Source organism: Strix aluco, chromosome 8, assembly GCF_031877795.1.
Source record: "Strix aluco isolate bStrAlu1 chromosome 8, bStrAlu1.hap1, whole genome shotgun sequence".
Classification (NCBI taxonomy): Eukaryota; Metazoa; Chordata; class Aves; order Strigiformes; family Strigidae; genus Strix; species Strix aluco.
Window position 1 is genome coordinate 14,409,757 of NC_133938.1, and position 20,014 is coordinate 14,429,770.

The following is a 20,014-nucleotide window of genomic DNA, read 5'->3' on the forward strand; positions in this document are numbered from 1 at the left end:
CTATAACATAAATGGAATAACATAATATAAACATAATATTGCAAAATGGTCCAAAACATAGTGATGTTCCACATTTCTTGATAGAGTTGAAAGACAGAAACATTTCCTTTTCTTATCCATTAGAACAGACAATCCAAAGATTCTGACCCCCGAAACATTTGTGCACATTTAACTTCTACTAATAACAGTAATCAATCCTTTTCACTGGACTCATCACATATTTAAAGTTGAGTATAAGACCAAAGAATTCCCAAGGCCAGAAATATGAGTCAGGGTTTACATGGAGAGAACTGAGGTCCAGAGGGATTAAGTGAGTTGCCAGGAAGTGACTATATATCAGAGACAAAACTGAATTCAGACCTCTGAGACCCAGTCATCCACCTAAATCACAAGAGCACATTTCTTCTATTTAATCATTAGATAAAAAGTGAGATTGAAGAACAACTTAACTTCAGTTTGGTTGGAAACATTTTTGCCTCCATTTTTGGGCCAGATTTCAAAAGTAGTATCATTTTTCTATACATAGATCTATCAAATTCAGAAGGGTAAATGCCCATGGAAGACTGTGATTTTCTTCTTGCTTGTTTTTTTTTTTTTGTTTTTTTATTGTCCCCTAAAAATAATTCCTAAAATAATCTAAAATGTCTGTTGTTTATATCTCAAGTAGACAACAGTTTGAAATATGCATACCTGTTTCTGGTGAGTTGGAATCACAATGTAACTATGATTTTATTACCATATCTTTTGTTCTCTGGGTTTCTATTTCAAGGGGTTGATCAAAATTAATGTGGTCTCTCTACCCAATGGCATTTATTTTGGTTATAAGATTAGAAATGTAAATTTGCAATAAAAGAAGAAAATAGGAAGCTGTTTTTAATGAATATTTTACACATGACTAATTAACAGAATCCCCTACAGGAATTTGGAAGTAATAAGGAATTGACTGAAAATAAATTAAAAATTAATAAAGGGGTCTCCAAACAACTTTGTTTATGAGCATTACCAGTTGCATTCTTAGTTATGAATATTTCAAGCTGCTTTGCTATTCAGGATGTTTTATTCTTGGAGTGTTCATAATTTTAGAGGTGATTAGACAAAAAAAAAAGAACAACACAAAACAAAATGTCTTGAAATGATAAAACCTACCTGGGGAAAACTTGCTAATGTACAAATAATGGCTTAATATCCATTGTTTTTGTCTAATAATACCTGCAGTATGATGTTCCTCTTAATCTTCAGCTTCTAAATGGAGTGAACAGAAATGTTCAGTAATTCATTGAGAAAAATGAAAAACTTTTCCAAGATATTATCTTAAGACAAGAACTATAGACATGCAGCTGAACATAGTCATTAATAACTATTAGCTGAGCCTGGAGAGGGGCTTTGCGCAGACTGTTGCAGCAGTCAGAGCTGGTCCAGCAGCGTTTGTGGATGGCGGTGCAACATCACAGCTGGGATACCAGGCAGCCATCGACAAAACCTGCACAAATATACTTTTCTAATGGTAGAAAATATGGCTACAACTTAGTTATTCTTTTCTCATTTTCTCTATGAAATCTATACATCAAAATGCATTGCAAGACAATGGGATGAAAAAATATCTTCCTTTGTTTACAGTATACCTTATATCTGTAATATTTTAGCTTGTTAAAAATCTCTGAAATAAAAATGAAGTGATTTGAATTCTCTGGTGTTGCCTCTGATACAAAAACTGATATAAAAACTTCCTCAGAGAACTTAAGATAAACCATCCAGCACCTTTAGTTGTGGAAGGTCAGAACATAAACCTGAAAAATGGAAAGAAAAGGAAATAAATGACCACTGCAAAATAAATAAATGGATCCACTTCACTGTTAGAGGATCTGAGATGATCCAACAGATATAGGTATCCTAATACCAAAGACAAATTACATCAAAACTAGGATAAAATAGTAAGTATGGAGTGAAGTGGGGTTTTTTTGTTTTGGGTTTTGTTTGTTTGTTTGTTTGTTTGTTTTTTTAATTCAAACCAAAATGAAAGCATGGCAGATTTTGCACAGCTGGTCACTTCTTCCTTTCTGAATTTTAAGGACTGAAACCTATTCTTGTGTCATATGATATCACTGGCAAAGGAGTTCCAAAAAAACAACACAGAGGATTTTTTTTAAAATAATGGTGTTTCCTGAAGATATCAAATGTTCATAGAAAAAATACTTGGGGACATATCTTAAGAAGTAAATAACCGACACATTTAGTGTAATCTGTGAAGACTGCATGAAATTCCCTTAATCAGAGCTTGAAGATCACCACCCAGAATAAAATGATTGGCCTAGTACTTTTGTGAACTTATCCCTTCAGAGTAAATGTTAGTAAAAAATGTCTTTGTTGTCATTGTAGTAGTAGGAAAAATAATAATAAAAATAAAAAATAGATTTGGTTGCATACAAAAAAAGAAAAGTCACACACCTTAATGTGGGAAATTCTAACTCTTCACATCAGTAGCACAGTTGGTCTGTAAAACAGAGCTAAAAGATCTTTCCCAGCTAAGTCTCTGTGAAGTGTTTGGGCATGTATCAGTCCCATTTTACTTCAGATTCCAGGCAACAACATCTGCCAGAGGGTGCATGTCACTAGTGTTTGATGGCTCTCTTCAAAGGCAGTATCAGACAAGATGTAAATGTCATCTCAGCTTTTCCTCCCCGCCCAGGTAGACAGATGAGCAGCAAGAAGATGCTGCTACCTCCCATGACAAAATTACCTTGACAGAAAACAAGATTAAAAAAAAATTATGAAAAAGCAATTTCACCTTCTTTCGGTTCACTAATTGCTTTTAGACTTTCGCTGCCATCTGAGAAGTCTAAGGTAGCTTAAATCATGAATTAACATATAGGGTGTGAGCCCCTTCCTTGAAAAAAATCCGCAGATATCTTGAGAATAAAGAAAATGAATCCATTACATTTCAGACATGGCCGTTCTCATCATAAAATTACAAATTTCTTCTCCAATGCATGAAGGCACTAGAACTTCTGCATCACATAGAGGAAGACCATATATTTCCCTGATCAACAGCACAGACTGATTAGTTTTGTTTAAGCTTTCTAAGATAGAAGAACTTCCTTGTGTCTTTCATGATGAAGTATACAAAAATCATGGAAAATTTGAAATAAGATTTGGCCTTAGACACACTCAGATGAAACCTGGGAAAGCTCCTAATCTTCTGAATTCCTGTCTGAGCATCACAATCTTCAGCTGTCATGTGTTAGTAGTTTAAAATAACACTATGTGCTCTTGAAAACCCAAGGAATTTTCTCCAAGTGTGAAGACACTGGTTAGCCTCTAATTTCTTTTTCCAGCACCCTCATCTAAAAAAGAACCAACTAAATAAAAGTTCAAAGAGTTTTTACCAATCTGTAAATGTGATGTGTTTCTTAAAAATAAGTAACTGATTGCAAAGATTTAGCTATCACTAAAAGCTTTTAAATGAAACCTAAAATATATCTACATTGTAAAAAATAAATTACAGTTTCAGAGGTTTATTGATAAGGACATTTATTAAGGACTTGTGAGCTGATTTGCTCTTTCGAAGATAAGCTCTGAACATTTGTTGGATATTCATGATATCCTCCACAGCCTCTACTTTATTTTTCCCTTTCCTAACGGAAATACTTTTTATTTTTTTCTCTTTTTTTTAAGGTAGAAAATCACCTTTAGTGTTCCTGACAGGTTTACAAAGATGAGACCAAAAAATTGTTGAAATTTAAATATCAATAGCTGCCAGTAAACATTGGCAAGGACTCCAACCATTGGCAAGAACTTTTTATTGAAAGAAATAACACTCGTCTTCTTGTTGGGAATTAACGCCTGTAGCTGCAGTAAGAGCGGAGCTGTGAGGCAGGAGCTCACCAGGAGTACAGTGTAACCATCAGCATTAATAGGGCTGTGGTGCTGGAGGAGTCGACAGGTAGTGAATGAACAGCTGGGGAACAGTTTGATTCACAGATGCTTCAATATTGCTAGAAAGGCCTGTGGTGAAATTCATGGATGTTTTACAAATAACAAACCCATAGCTATTCCAGCTGTGAATAGTCGAGTTGCAAATAATAGTTTGAGGGTGCAGGCCAATTTTCCCCAGAGCTACAACATATTGTAGAGGATCCCTATGTGGCTCTGCAATACATTTTCCCTACAGGAGTGATGGAAGGAAGGAGGTGCAGCCTCTCCTTCCCTCCCTTTAGCACCCCAGACTATGCACAGTTCCCATCACATGGCAGGGAAGCGCCAAATTCAGCTGTATCTATACACCAGCTGCCAGACTGTAAAAATATTGAACATCAAGCCTTTCAAACCATTCTACCAAAGAAGTAAACTTTTTCTTTAGGGAAATGAAAAGATCAAATATGGTTCCTGATTTGCAAGAGCCCTTTTTTAAAAAATAAAAAAAGCAATTTGTATATATTTTCTAAGGTTTTGATGTACAAATTCATGAGAAAACTCTAGCAAAACTTTCTCACAAGACACATAACAGGGAAATAAACAATAAGCCAGATTCTCAGGTCATATTGTTTCGTGCAAGAAAACTGTAAACAAACAGATTAAACAGTGAAAAGTAAATGAAATTTTGAAGTCTCTCAGGTATAACTTCCTCAGGTTCTCATCTTACAATGAGTCTGTGTAGCAGATATTACAGTGTCCAACACTACAGTTTGCATTTATAAAACAGGAGCAAGTAGGTGATCAGTAGAGGTAGCAATAGTTTGCACTAGCTGTTGTGGAAAAACAAATTATAATTGTAATGTTCTCTTATTATTAAGAGAAATCATTAAATGCTGGAAAATGGCATACAAACCAGGTTTATAAGAACATACTAACCATATATATGCTGAGTCATGCTCTATGGAAGCAACATAATTTCTTTCCTACAAAAACAAAAATAAGACGAGTAATGATTTGAAAAGCAGAAATCTGTCTGTGTATAAAGAGCTAGAGATTATAAAAAACAGATTGAAAAATGTGTTTAATTGACATTTCTAGCATCTGTTATATTTTCATCTTCAATTAAGAGCCAAATCCAAAGAAAAGAAGTGTTTTGGCTCTGAGTCAAGTTAGATTTTTCTGGCTTTAGTTAATTTTTATCAAGTGCAATTTTACTGACTTCTACTTATTTATTTATTTTTATGGCCCAGTGTTTTTGTAGCACATTTTTATCTTGCATATGTGGGTGAATTTTATATAAGTCATATGCATTAATTTATCTACTAAAAGGTATAGAAATGCCATGAAATTCCGACATGCCTTCCTCCCCTTCCCCCCCAGTAGTAATTTATGGAAATTATTTGGATCCATTGTCTCTCCAATGCAGAAAGAGTCTTGAGCCATGGCACAAGCAACGATCAGAAATAATTTAGTCTTTTACTTCAGTCTCCCAGCAGAACTCTGCCTACAACAAAATGAGCACAATTTCCTTCCCTGTCATGAATCTAACCCCTAATATGTTTACCTCTGTAGACACTACCCTATCTTCTGTTCTTTCCCCAGATTTCCTACTTGCACGCTGTCAAGCCCAACAACTCAGGCTATTTTTGACCTTCCTTCCTCTGGCTGGTTTTCTGAAGCCTAGTCCAATCACAACCATCCCCCATGAAACTTCTGGCAGTGCAGGTAGTGAACTGCCACTGCCCACAGTGATGGCTGCGGTGGATTGGTTATCCCATTAGAAATATTCTCTAAAGATCAAAATTCACATCCTAAATCAATTCAGGGGCCCATAAGAAACCAGTACCTATTATCTACCACATGGAAGCCTTGCTAAATGGGTAGCCCCCTGCATACAACACTCTAAACATAATTTAGCTAAAATATAGCTGTGTGTTGGTTTCTTGCAGAAACTAAAGTTGGGATCAGAGAAACAGAATCTTTATTTGAAAAGAAAAGGTCATAAGATGTAAGCAGGTGTCAAGCAATTTTTGTCTTTAATGACAGTACAGTGACAAGGACAGAGCTTTTTAAAACAAAACCAACAAAAACAGTAGCAGTGAGTTCAAATAAGGTGTATTTTATTGCTTATTTTCCTTGTTGTGTTACCCAGGGACTGTAATGTAATTTGCCAGTGCCACCTGCCCTATTCAAATACATTAAAATAAGGATTCTTTGCTATTTTTCCAAAGAACATAGCCACTTTTGTCCTTTGATCTCAAACTTGTATTAAAAATCATGTTTGGATGTTTGATTTGTTTTTACAATGAGTAGGCAGGCAGTGTTTTGCAGTGAGTTTCCATAATCAGATATTCACTTCTATCGTTCACTTTTACATAAAGTGCTGGCTGGCACGGGGGGAAAGTACAAAGCTATTTTAAAATGAAGCACACTGATTAAAAATGAATAAATATGTTCAAATAATGAATCTGACTGTAAAAGAAGCCAAAATCTACATTCCAGTGCAGGCAACATACAAGGAACAGAAACATTTACCTTAAGTTTCTATTTAGCTCTGCTGACAGCTATTCTCAGTAAAACTGAAATAATGATACACCCCTTTCATTCTCTTTCCCTTATATATGTGTGTGTATATATATATATGTGTGTATCATATGACAGATAGATACTAATACTGGTCTTTCTTCTGAAAACTTTGATTCAGACCTCAACCCACCAGCCTTGGAGACTGAATTACCTCATCTCAGAGTTTTCAATGAGTGGTATTTCTGTGCGCACAAGAGCTGAATCCCAGGAATTACACTGAGAGTGAAGTTAAGTGCTTACACCTGTCTTGCCTGGGACCATCTCGCTTTGATAGCATATCTAGTTCCTTATGAGAGATAATTAAGCCCTAAAAGTACTTTCATGGAAGACCTTTGAGCATTCATGTACATCAGATCAGGCCTGGACTGTGTAGCTTGCTGATCAAGTCCCTTTCTCTCCTAACATTAAAGTATTTCTTTTTTATTTCATAGGCAGTCCTTGAAACTGCTCCTATATCCACTAAAAACTATAGCAGAGTCCATTAGACTGTCATATGAAATTGATTGGGCATTAAACTGAAAAATCTATGTTTAAAGTCTTGCCTTCATGCAAGCTGACTTTACACCTGGACTGACCTATAGCAAATAGTCAAGACCCTCAGAAATGCTATGATGGACCATTGTATAAATGGAAACCTGCAATCAATCTGAAGAGTTTGCACTTCATTGATTAGCTAAGATAAGGAAAAAGATCTGTAAGTGCAATTCTGAAAGGGAATTCTTATACATCTTGTTTACCTGGAGCAGAAACTAAAATGCCTGGATTCCTCAACACTGTGGAGCTGAATTTAAATATTCAGCAAACCATTGAAATACTGCCCTAAAACGATCTGTAGCCAAAACCTCAGACAAAAGAGAGAGCTAAGCATCTGTCTGTCATGAGCATTTCTGAACTGTTAACATGTTGTAGCAAAACCAGCTTGCATTTCACACAAAGAACTGTATTACTTTTTGCTTAAATATTGGCAGTTCTAAAGGTACACAGTAGGTATAAATGCTACGTACTTGCCAGCATGAATTATGCTATCAGACATATATAGCAGTTAAAAGATATCTATCAGAAGAAATGGGAGAATTTCACATAAAACCTGTATAAATGATATGATTGGATTTTGGCCAGTAGCATCTTTTATCTGGTGCCTTGTCAAGTAGAAAGCTCTCCTTTCTGGTGAATGGTATACTGAGGGAGGAAGGATGGCAGGAAAACTGAGCACTGTATATACTGAATGGTTTCTTTTATAATGGTTGTTGCTAATGACTCCCGAGTTAAGACTGGGTTGAGACTTGCATTTAAATCAAGGCTGAAATCCCCTTGTTTCACACTTTAATGGTTGAGTAGTCTCTAAATTTGGCACAGTAAACTTCAAAGGAGAATTTTCCTCGTTATTTTATTTAGTAAATATTTACTACATAGTTATTAAATATTTGCAAAGGAAAGTTGGAAAGGAAACAACTTTTCTTTTGTGTTTGATTTTCTTGGGTTTTACAGTCCTCAAGCCCAGCAAACTTCACAAATCATAAATGCATATATGCGTATGTACACACCTTACATCCTTTCACATATCTTTTACCTGGCAACTTACTGTCAACATAGACTATTCTAGAAATTCTGAATTAAGCACAAACTGCTATTTTGCTAAACCAACCAGCCTACTAGATCTGTACATAGAGGAGACCCTTCATCCAGGCTCATGTTCTGATGAAGACAAGTACCTCGTCCCTTGGGTTCACTAGTCTTTTTTCTGTATGGAGCCAGGCAGCTCATCACATACATAATATTATTATTTTTGTATCAAAACTTGCTGTTACAATCATGGTTTTCTTATGATTGCATACATTGATCCATAAAAATGTTGCAATCATAACAGTTACAGGAAAGTAGCACTTGGTTTTGTTCTAAAGATGCATAGGAAGGTGACAGAATTAGAGAACTGACCCACAGCTAATAAAAGCTGGAAAAGCGGATTGTGAAATTGGATAGAATCTGAGTCAATTATGTAGTTCATTCCTGCTCTGAAGTTTTTCTTTGCAGAACTGCTGTTAGTCTCATAACTCCTTCACTTAGTCCCCTTTTTTATTCCAATAGCCAAACTCCCCACTGCAGGACACCCCTTATGAAGCAGGCTTCATCACTCTGATGTGAGTTGTTTCCTTGGTACTAAATCAGAAGAGATTTGAGATCAGACTCAAGATCAGACTCAAGATCAGACTCAAGCCAGGCAAGAGGTGAGGATTTGCATTAAACTACGTTAACAAAATCTAAGGTTTAAGGTGGGGAGGGTTAAGGATGAGGCCAAAGAGAGAAATAATAAATCAAATGCCATCAGAATATTGGGTAATTTCAGAGTTTATTTGCCTTTCACAGCTTGCAGTACTGGGATGTACAATCTAATAACCCCATCCACAGAAAAGAAAACAAACAACAAACCTGTATGGACTTCATACAGTATAGCAAATATTTGGCTTAATATATATTACGATTGGATTATGAATGAAGGATGGAATTTCCCTTTGATTAAGTAGAGCTGGATTAGTAAAGGAGTAGACTGAGATCAAACAGCCTGTGGAATTAACACAGTTTTGAGAAGTGTAACAACTAGCAAAAAATGAGAGAACATTTAAAGAGCACAACAAATAGTTCCCGACTTCAGAGGAAGAGGGAGACAGCCAGCCTCCAAAGAGCAGTGAAGCTAGGGTGCAAGTGAGAGGTTGCTGCATCCTGCCCCATGAGAAGCAGTACTGAAAAGCCATGTGCCAGAGGGATTTTCTCCTGTGTCCATCATGTTTCCTTCAGTTCCTTCACTGTTCTTCTGTGTGAAAGACCCTTTTTTCAATTACATAAAAGGACAAGAAGAAATAAAAGCTGGGTTCAGGAAGTTATGCTGCCCAGATAATGACCCTTTCTTTGTTAAAATTCCTAAATGTGAAATCCCAAAGAGAACAAATTCAGCCTCTCATCTTCTATTTCCCTTCCTCCTTTTGTTCATGCTGCTGTCAGCCTCTTTGACACATTCTTCTTCAAACACTCCCTATCAACTCTAGTATTTCCCAAGAAGGAGACTCTTTTATGTTCTTCATCATCATGAAGACACCATACATTTCTTCAGGTCAATGAACAACTTTCGTTCTGACCATTCAACCTGACAAATAAATTACATTCAGACTTCAGAAGAAAATAACACATCTATGACCAAGATCAGACAAGAACCATACTAACAGTGTATTATTCACCATGGGCCCTTTCCTCATTTCAGTGTTACTGGAAATACAGCTTATCAATGTTAACTAACCTAAATATTTTTGTGCATTTAAAATCAAATAGAAATTTAAAGATATCAGTTATCTCTAATCTAGAAAGCCTTTGATTATTCATCCTAGCTTCCACTGATAGAACAGCATCTAAAGAAAAAAGCTGCCAGGCCAGTCATAGACCAAATGAATAACACGTGTAAATTATCCATCTGGGAGCCCTAGCTGGCTGCAAAAGAGACACCACTGGTGCATTTTACATGAGTGCAAGTGACAAAAAAGTGCTGCAGGTCATGGAAGGGAAAGCAAGTGACTGACATCATCAGCCTGATGACATAGTATAGGCAAAGTAGTAGACAACTGAAGCAGTAAATATTTAGACCCAGAACTGTAAACAAATACTTCCATGGTAAGTTAAATTTTTTTGATGGAAATATTTGAAAATTATTATGGCTGCAACAAAAATTGTATTATAGGTTTGTCTTGAAGCCTTCATTTAGGTAAGGGCTCACAATTTAATTCCTGTCCTGCATCATATACCAAAGAGACAGCTAAAATGAATAAATGTTGCATGGCTGACTTAATATTTGAAGGATTAGGGCCATAAAGGGTGTGGCATACACAAGTAGGTAAACAATATGAATTTAAGAGACCAAGGTGAGTTATATGTGGGATTTTACAGCCTGAAGAACATTTCACTGAGATGTGCATTGCTTACCCAGCTATTGCATAGTATGTACAGAAAAGTAGAAGTTGGAAGGAGATAAGACATTACCTATGAAAAACAGGACAGTCGGTGTCTCTTCTAAAGTACCTAAAAACTAAACAAGTTTTTAGATATAATTTTTCTTAGTCTTATACAATATTACTGATAAATAAACATTTTGTTTGTTTTACAAGAACAATTGTGTTAACCTGTAACCTGAAAAAGTTACTATTAAAAAGTCAATATTATACAATCCATGAGCTGACCAGAAGAACTGTCAGTTAAATACAGGCATTTCACATAGCTAAAACCAGGTAAACTGAACTCCACAAATACTAGAAAGGATTTAGCATCAGATATTGCATCTTCCCTCAATAGGAACAACAATAACAAAATAATACTAGTGGTTCACAATCATGCAGAAAGATGCTCAGCTGCTGAAACATGCTTTACTGCTATAAAGATTTTGAAGATGTAAATCTTCATGAAACTTTTTCACTCCAAGGGATCTTTGAGACATTTTTACTTTAAGCATTTTTTTTTAATTATTTTTTCTAATGTTTCCCAAATTCTGGAATTTCTGTTTTTCTTTTGTGCACAGAAGCATTAGCATGTTACAGAATCTGTGGGGTAGAAATATTGTACAGAATATACATACCTTTTGTGGGCAAATTTTGAACTACTGAGAGATGGAAATTCAAACTTGTCACAAAGTTAGTTGCCTGGCAGTATATGTAAGATGGTTTCTGCTCATACTTTAATAGTCAAATCATTCCATTAGCCCATTTCACCTATTGTCTTTTTCAGATCAAGCTTTCTACCTTGTGATAGCATATTTTTGCCTTGTTAGGTAAAATAATATTTTCCACACCAAAAGCCACACACATAGAATCAAATCTGGAGTTGAAAAAAGGCATTGAATAATAAATTTCCTAAAAAAACAACCAACCCAAAAGCCCTTCTTGAGTAGGAGGAGAGAACCTATTAGCAAAGTCAGGCTGACTTACACAAATAGTTTCAGCCAAAAAATGAAACATTTTGTTTGACATCTTTTGAAACTAATATGTTCCATTTTGGAAATGCCAAAAGCTTTCACTTTGACATTTTCTAAGTGAACCTTTCAGAATTTTTATTTTGAAATTAATTTTTCATTTGAAACAGACTCAAATGAAAATGGATTAAATAAACTGGAATTGGGGCAGAATATTTTGCTTGGTGTAAAAGAAAAGCCATTTTTTGCTGATCTTAAAGAAAACAAAAGGAATAGTTTTAAGTTTTCAGCATTCCTGGACCTATAATTTTTCTGTAACTTTTAGTTTGCTGTTAAATCTGTGGCATACTCAGTTATAGTCAGAACCTAAAATAAATACTGCAGTCCATTCACTTTTATTGGGATCTATCACTGTACTTCAGCTGGACCACAGTGTTTATTGAATGAGTAAAACGTAGGATCCTCTATATTCTCTGTTAAAAACGAGAAGACTGTAGGGAGAGAAAGGGAATACTATCATCAGCAGTGCATGTGTGTGCATCTCTGACTGTCCATCCATCCCTCCCTCATAGCTGATTCCCCATTTTCCATCTGTTTAATTTGCTTAAGCAGTTAATTAATTTATAGGCAACTTCTGTCAATACGTTTAAGTTAGCAAGTAGCTGTCACAGGAGTATCCCATCTTACTAAAGAAGCCAAGGCAACCAGGGACTAGGGGGAATATGGTTTTTAGTTGTCAGATGAGATGAGAATTTAACAATGTAAATGTTGGTATTTTGTCAGAAATCCTGCTTTATATCATAGGAATAAACACAGGACATTGTATCTACCTTTTGTTTATAGTGAAAGGATAGACAGTCACGTCCTCATGGGTGCTGCCCACCAGAGAGAGGAAGGGCAATTTACTCCAGCATTTGCAAGGCCTGCTCAAAAAAGGCATACCTGGTCAGGTTTTTTGCTGTTTATATTTTCTAGAGAAAAGTTCTAGAAACTGTCAATGTTCCTATAAACTATGAGTTGTTTTCTTTATGTTTTTACAACAAAAGAGAAATTCCCTCATTGATTCTCTTAAGACCTTTTCTCCCACTGAACTCTGGTCCCATTTGATATTCCATAGTTTCCTATTTCATAGGTACTTTTGGTTCTCTCACTAGAGTGGGCCATTCATGCATGGAGACATTTATTGCCAAATCAGGCTTGAAATGCCACTGCACTTTTGCTTTTATTAACTGCCTTTACATGATGATCATCTTGCTCACTGTGATTCAGCACTGAACATTAGTGATCTATGTGCAGCAGATCACTGCAGTTGGTGAAAGATTTAGGCTTTTTCGTCTCCTCCCTGATAATTGAAGCTTCACTTAGATGGAGAGAGAGAAAATATTAACACCTGGAAACGAGGGGAAAACAAACAGAGCATTGTTGAGCTTCATTATAACTAAGAGCTTTAGTAAAGGGAACACCAGTGCAATTAGGGTGTAATCCAAAGCCCATTAAAGTCATTGGGAATCAGTCCACTGACTTAAATAGGCTTTGGATCAGGCCCATATTGCATATCAGAAGGCAGTGCTATCTGAGGGAGATTGCATTTCAAAGTGTGAATAACACTGCTGCACACAGCTTTGCTGTTAGAAATTCCAGCTCTGTCACATTTTCTGTTGCTGGCATCCTCTTTTCATCAACATTTGTCTTGTAGCAGATTGTCGTTATTATTCTAAATCCAAAGTACTTTTTGAAAAAGCATCATCATCATCCAGGCAGATCTACTGAACAGTTCTATAACATGGTGGGCATGGCCACAACCAGCACATCACAGTAATAAAAAGACACCCTGCAAACACGTCATTTTAATGTCCTAGCAATTTTATAGACTTTTTAAATGCTTTGTAGGTCTGACCAAAACAGGCCCCGTAAGCAGAAAAGAAGGATGACTGGGGTCAGTTGCTCAGAATACCAGCATGTTTTGTAGAAGCCCAGTGTCAAAAGGCCTTGAAATAACCATACATTTCTCCCCATGATGCTGCCAAGAGGGGGAAGGTGGCAGAAAGCATTCTAATCAATAGTAACAACTTTGTCCTTAAATTAATTACTGGTATCGATTGCTGGCCCAGCTAATTATGGTGAGTCAGGACAGAATGTTGCATTTGCTGAATTTAGGATGAAAGCAAAGGGAGCGTGCTAAGGGAGCTGGTGGTAAACACAATCCCTTCACCAACTTCTAGCACACACCAGAGCAATGGCTTTCTTCTTCCTGTTTCCAGGTGGATAAACTTGTAGGAATTATGTCCTCTATCTGCCAGCTACTCTTACTATCACCTGAGTATGGGACTTGTGCAGAACCATCATGCTTAGGAGATGCTCAAGGCACCCCTGTCCAGTTGTGCTGGGGAACATTGCTTTCTCCTATTTACCTCTATGGCTAATTCTACTTTGGACATTGGAGTCATTGTGGGAAAGAAAATACAAGTCTAGATGGACCAGAAGGAAGGGATTGTCTGAATTCTTTCTATGTTCCCACCTGAGTCACAGGACAGTTGTTTCCTGATTTCCCCTTACTAGGCACATTTGCAGGACATTTCCAGAAGCTGTGTGTGTAGGAGAGGTAACTTAAAGGTAAAAGAGTGATGCTTATTGTATGCCTAACCAGGGACTAGAGGATGAATGAAAAAACATATATGAAAGAGAAGCAAAAGAGCAAGCAAGGCAGCTACTTAGCTTGACGTAGAAGGCTGAGAATATACACTTTGCTCTGTATCGCTCTATCTAACAGGCAAGAAAAGGTGGTGGCTCTCTGGGATTGAAGAAGGCAGTGAGTGGACAAGCCTATCAGCCTAACCCAAAAGATATTGATGCAGCTCACAAGGAAAAAAGTTCTGTGGTGAGGGAGGTTGTACAAAGCCTTGAACAAATTAACCTTGATATTTCAGGCCAAATGAGGTGATGTTAATATTGCCAACTAATTTTCATTGTTGTCTTTTTTCATTAGTATCTTTCAAAGAGATTTACAAAGGAGGTCTGTATCAGTATCTGACATACAGACAAAGCAAAAAAAAGTACATGAACTACACTTAAAGAGCCTGGACATTCTTTGAACAAGCCAGGAAGAACAGATAGAAATAATGGAGAACAGAAGACACATTTCTTTTTCACCTATTTATGACACAATTCAAGTAACGATTAAATTAATTTATAAAAGCAGGAGAATATTCCTTTATCAAATTCTGTGACTGGACTATTAACTCTTTTATATGAGAGTTTAAAAAAAACCAAAAAACCCCTCTAGAAATGCTGTTGCTGAGAGCATGAAGTTTTGCTACTGGTAACAAGTAATAAAATATGGGAAGCCTGGATGCAGAGAGTTTGCTATTCATGTTATAAATATGCATCCTCCTTCACCCGGCAGAGAAGATAAATTTAAATTCTCAGTTCTTCAATCCAGCTGCATCATTTGGAATTAATTTCCCTGAAGAAAAAGCAAGGGATCAAACAAGGTTGATCTCTGTTACAGTCACTGAATAAAATTGAACTTGATGCCAAATATTAATAATCCTTGGGCATAACCAATGGTAGCAACAGCAAATTTCTTACTCAAGGCAAAATATCTTAGCTCTTATAAAAAGGGTTGGATTAAGTTTATGATCTGATTTGCAGATGAAACATCTAACACAATTATATTCTGATGAACTCACATGTCAGAAACAGACCATCTTTTCTTTTACTAGATTTTTTGGTCATGACACCCAGTGTGCATCTTGGAAGAAGATAAATAAGAGTTTACAATTCTGTAGCTACTTTCTTCTGAAGACACCAAAATACTCACAAATATTACTTCACTTATTCATACAAATGAAGAATGGATATTTACAAACAAATAAAGCTGTCCGTGGTGTGAAACTCAGAAACAACCCACTAAAATGTAATCAGACAGGAAGATTATTCTCCAGTGGAAACAGCAAAGCAGTTAGGAGATATAGTCTGGACGTACTTACATTTATGCAAAGTGGTCAAGACCTCAATTTCACATTTTGCATTAAGATTCATATTCAATAGCTTATTACCCCAAATACTTTCCTGTATCTTTTTAATTTAATGATAACCAAATACTGAAAGATGATCATTGAGTAACCAGTACCACTTCCTATAGCATATTTCTTTGTCCATTTAGAAGGTCTGATAGGATTACCATAGAAAGTGGCATAACAAAGTGTTATCATATTATGAAGGAAATCAAATCAAATGAACACCAATTTAATTTTGAATACAAATGCCCACAATAAGTTCTTAAAGTGATTTAGTTCCACTATTTTAACAGCTAATTCAGATTAATTTACTGGTAATCATGTAGATAAGCTCTTACCCAATAGCAGTTGATTGATAGTCTTCTCACTTTTGGGAAAAAGTTTCAACTACAATTTAGAAACAGGGAAAAGTGTTCATTACAAATGTGACCTGTGAAGAAAGTTTGTTTATGTTTATGGTAAAACTTTGGAAAGAACTGGTTTCTGTTACTGATAACAAAAAAAAAAAACCCCAAACCCAGAAATTCTTATTTTACTGGCCAAGCCCATATATTTACAAGCAAAAAAGCCAAAAAAATCACTAGAGAGTGAACAAGGCATTTTGTTTCTATTGAAATTCTATAATTTCTAATGAAGTTCTATTTCTTATTCTGAATTGTCTTTTTTTAACAAAGATTTTTTTCCCTAGAGAACACTGACATATTTTACAAGACAAAGTGAAACAATACAGCTTAGAATTCTCCTCTTCTCTGAATGCAGAAAATTAGTTTGCCAAATATTTGGGTTGAATCTGCAACTTTGGAAGAAAAAGTTCTAGCCAAAAAAAAAAAGTGTGTAGCTCCAAGTTGTGAAAGAAGTGCCCGTAAAAATGAACAAGCCTTATACCAGTTACCTGGTTTATCTATTAACTGGATAATTTAACTGGGTAATTTGCCTAGGAAGTGGCAAGAAGAGGATTACATCCAGATTACTTTAAACCAATACTAAATTCAACAGTCATGGGCAATATAGGAGGAAGTGGATGAATTATCACAGGCTTCTTGAACTTTGAATAAAAATAAAGGCAGGAACTAAATGTATCAACATGCAAAGCTTTGAAGTATGGTCAAGTCAGAGAGTGATCATTTTGCAATTTTAAACAATTTTGATTTCCATTAAGGGCAACTTTCATCTTCTATGTTTTCTGCTCTGAAACAAGCTGTTTGTATCACAGTGTCAGGCATTGCCCTTTTAGAAATGAAATTTTATCCGTCAGATATTAGTAGAGTATTAGTATGTAGCCACATTCTCAGACCTCTGTCAGATATTAGTAGAATAATAGTACGTAGTCACATTCTCACACCACATACATACTGGCATTCTCAAAATGATTTTGTGAAGAAAATATTTTAAACTATGCTTAAACAGAACAAAATAAAATCAGCTCGTATCTATTCTGTGTATAACAGAAATTTATTTTAATGTTATTTCAAAGCACATACATCACTTCCACACACTGCTTCCTTTGGGTTTTCTGCAAACTTCATCTACCCTCTAGCAAAACCAACTAATACAGAACATCGCTACCCAAAAGCACATGGATCAGAAAATGTTGTGTCAGATAGGCATAGGTATCATGTGTTGCACGAATTGGCATACTTCCATAAACTGGTTTGGGTAAATCCTTTCATTCATTGTGCTTTGCTATTAACACCTGAGTTTTCTGTCCTCCCAGCATTTCGTTTTTAATATTAAGAGACCTCAAGTAATTTACCTACACTTACCTCCAAAAAGACATGATAAATGGACTAAGATGGAGGTGGAGGAAAAAACCAAATCAGGCACCTTTCATTTGCTATTCACCATAATTTCTACTGAATAGGTCTTTACTGTATTACAAAAAGGCAGTACTCTCTCAAGAATGCATAAAAAGACAACTTCACCTTCCTGCTTTCTTAAAATGTTTTCCCAAGGCAGCTGAAGGAAACCAGTAAAGATAGAAATATTATTGTTTTGATTTCAATAAAAGTAACCAATTTCACCTCTCAGGTCAGGTGTTATGGTGTGATAATGCCATTTAGATGCAGAGTCATTTGTAAAACAACAAGCATTTTTATAGCCTAAGGAACAGTGGTCCACCTCGTTAGCTGGCATAAATCAGCACAGTTTAACTGAAGCAAATGGAGCAACTCTGATTTACATAAGCTGAAAACATGGTCCTTTATTTCCTCAGAACCACATTTTGTAATATCCCGAGGATACATTTCAAAATAAATAAATAATTCAGGGCTGTGTTATTCACCTGGCAAACTTGGCTTGCTTTGTTGAGCTAACACTTGAGCATACCCCTTATTGTAGGCAGGCGCTGTTAGCTCACAGTTTCACAGTAATATCAACAAATCCTCAGTTTGACTCAAGAATATTATGGAAACCATTTTCCCACCCCAGTTCTCTATCATGGAAGAAAATCAAATTGATATTTAACACAAGAGTTTATTCTGAAGAAATTGGCCATTAGATGAACATCTCATGCTTACAGAGAACATGAGACTCAAAATCCTACTGTAATTAGCATTTGATGAAGATGGAACACTCAAAACAGGGCAAAAGCAAAGGAAAATAGAAAAGCAGCATTATAAATAAAATTGGTTTACGCTTGTTATCAAGTGCAATAATTTAACAATATGGAATTTTCTATAATAAACACCAGGAAGTATGTGGGAGCCCTTGGTAATTCCCCTCAGGCCCACCTGTATCCCATACTTTAAATTAAGGAGAGAGAAAAATACATTGGTTTAAATTTTACAACAATTTTGGCCTGAAGCAAACCACACATTTTCCCCAACACAAATCAGCTGCATTTAATTCCCCAGACAGCTGGCATGAACACAGCCTCTCCACAGGACACCTGAATTACAAAATTAGCACATTCAGAACTCTAAATCACATTCCATTACACTAAGCCCTAAGGTCCAACATTATGGAGAACGAGAATAAATTGCAGAACTTCTCCTGAATTAACCCTCTTAGCACACTCTCAAAGTTAAATTGCCCTTTCCTCCCCTTTAAAGAGACATGGAAACTTAAACACTCCCTCCTGCCCTTTCTCATCTATTTCTCTTCTTGCAAAGTGACACAGTTTATGGGACATAAATTGAATGTCTTGTCAGAAACTCACATTTGTAAATGAGCCCATCACAAGCTGTTTTGACTCACTTAGGAAATTCGCAGGTTAAGGTTTATGCGTGGCCCTTCAGACAATACTGACCCATCTACTTCTCTTTAGCAGCAAACTTCATTGCAGTGCGATGTCACGCCTGGCTAAAACAAACATTTATGGATTGTTTTTTCTTGTGTGCAAGCTGCTGCCAACGAAGTAGTAATTCCTCTGAGAAGGGATACAAGTTTGTGAGTTTTCTTACAGCTATACGGCACTGACCTGATCTGATTAATGCAAATTTGACAGTTCTTTTTATGTTACTGTTGCAATTAATATGAATTTTGATGTTAGATATTGTACACTTAAAGACCAGTGTTTTACAAGCTCAGCTTTTAAGCCAATAGATGCAGATGATTAAAAAGGTAATGAAACAGTAACAGCAGGTCTTCAAGGAGGAAGAATAACATCAGAAAAGATGACAGTCATGTGTTTTTGAACAAGCAAAGTGTTACATTTGAAAATTAACTGTTTCCAAACTTTAGAGATTCTTCTTAACATTAATTACTGAATATCAAAGCGATGCTAAGAGATCTCAAACAGTTATAAAAAATGTATATATTTACTCTATATATGTATTAACAAAATGCTGATATGTGGAATTTGATGCTTTCCCCCTGTACACCTCACAGCAGTAACTGGGCAGTTCTGTGCGTGTCCGTGGCAGCCAATCTGCCTTCAAGGACTCAGCACATCCACAAGTTTGAATGTGCCTCGAGCTGAAAGTATAATCAAGATTCACTGGTATTTGCAGGGAAGTTCTGTCATTTGTCCCTTCCTGGCTTCCAATGACCTAATTTTGTAGTGTGATAAGAAAAGGACTGACCTGAATCATTACTGGCACACCCAGTACTTGTTGCTTGAAATTACCTCACATCAAAACATTAGCAGTATCTGCACGGAAATGCCCCTCTGCTCTTTAATCTGCTCTCTTCCATTTTTATTACACTGAATTTCCATTCATACTTTGTTGACTGTCACACAGAAGATAATTTTTTAATGGTGACATTCATTATTTATCTACCTGAGATGACTTGTGCTGTGCTAACCCCAGCCCGTCAATACTGTCTCTGCTTCAAAGCAAGATAAAGCTATGCATTGCAATTGCAGTCTTTCAATGTCTTTAATCACTTAAACCAATTATTTCCGAGGAGTTTTTGACTACATATACATACAGTACATCTTTTCCTCTTATTTCATGTTGCAGATATTAAATTACTATTATATGGGATGTCAGAAATCCATGACAACTATTGCAATGGGTGCTGTACCTCGTGGAAAGTTTCAGTGCTTGGAGAATAAGAATAAGCAATGACCTGGTATTTACCATGTGTTGTCTCACCACGTGATACAGGG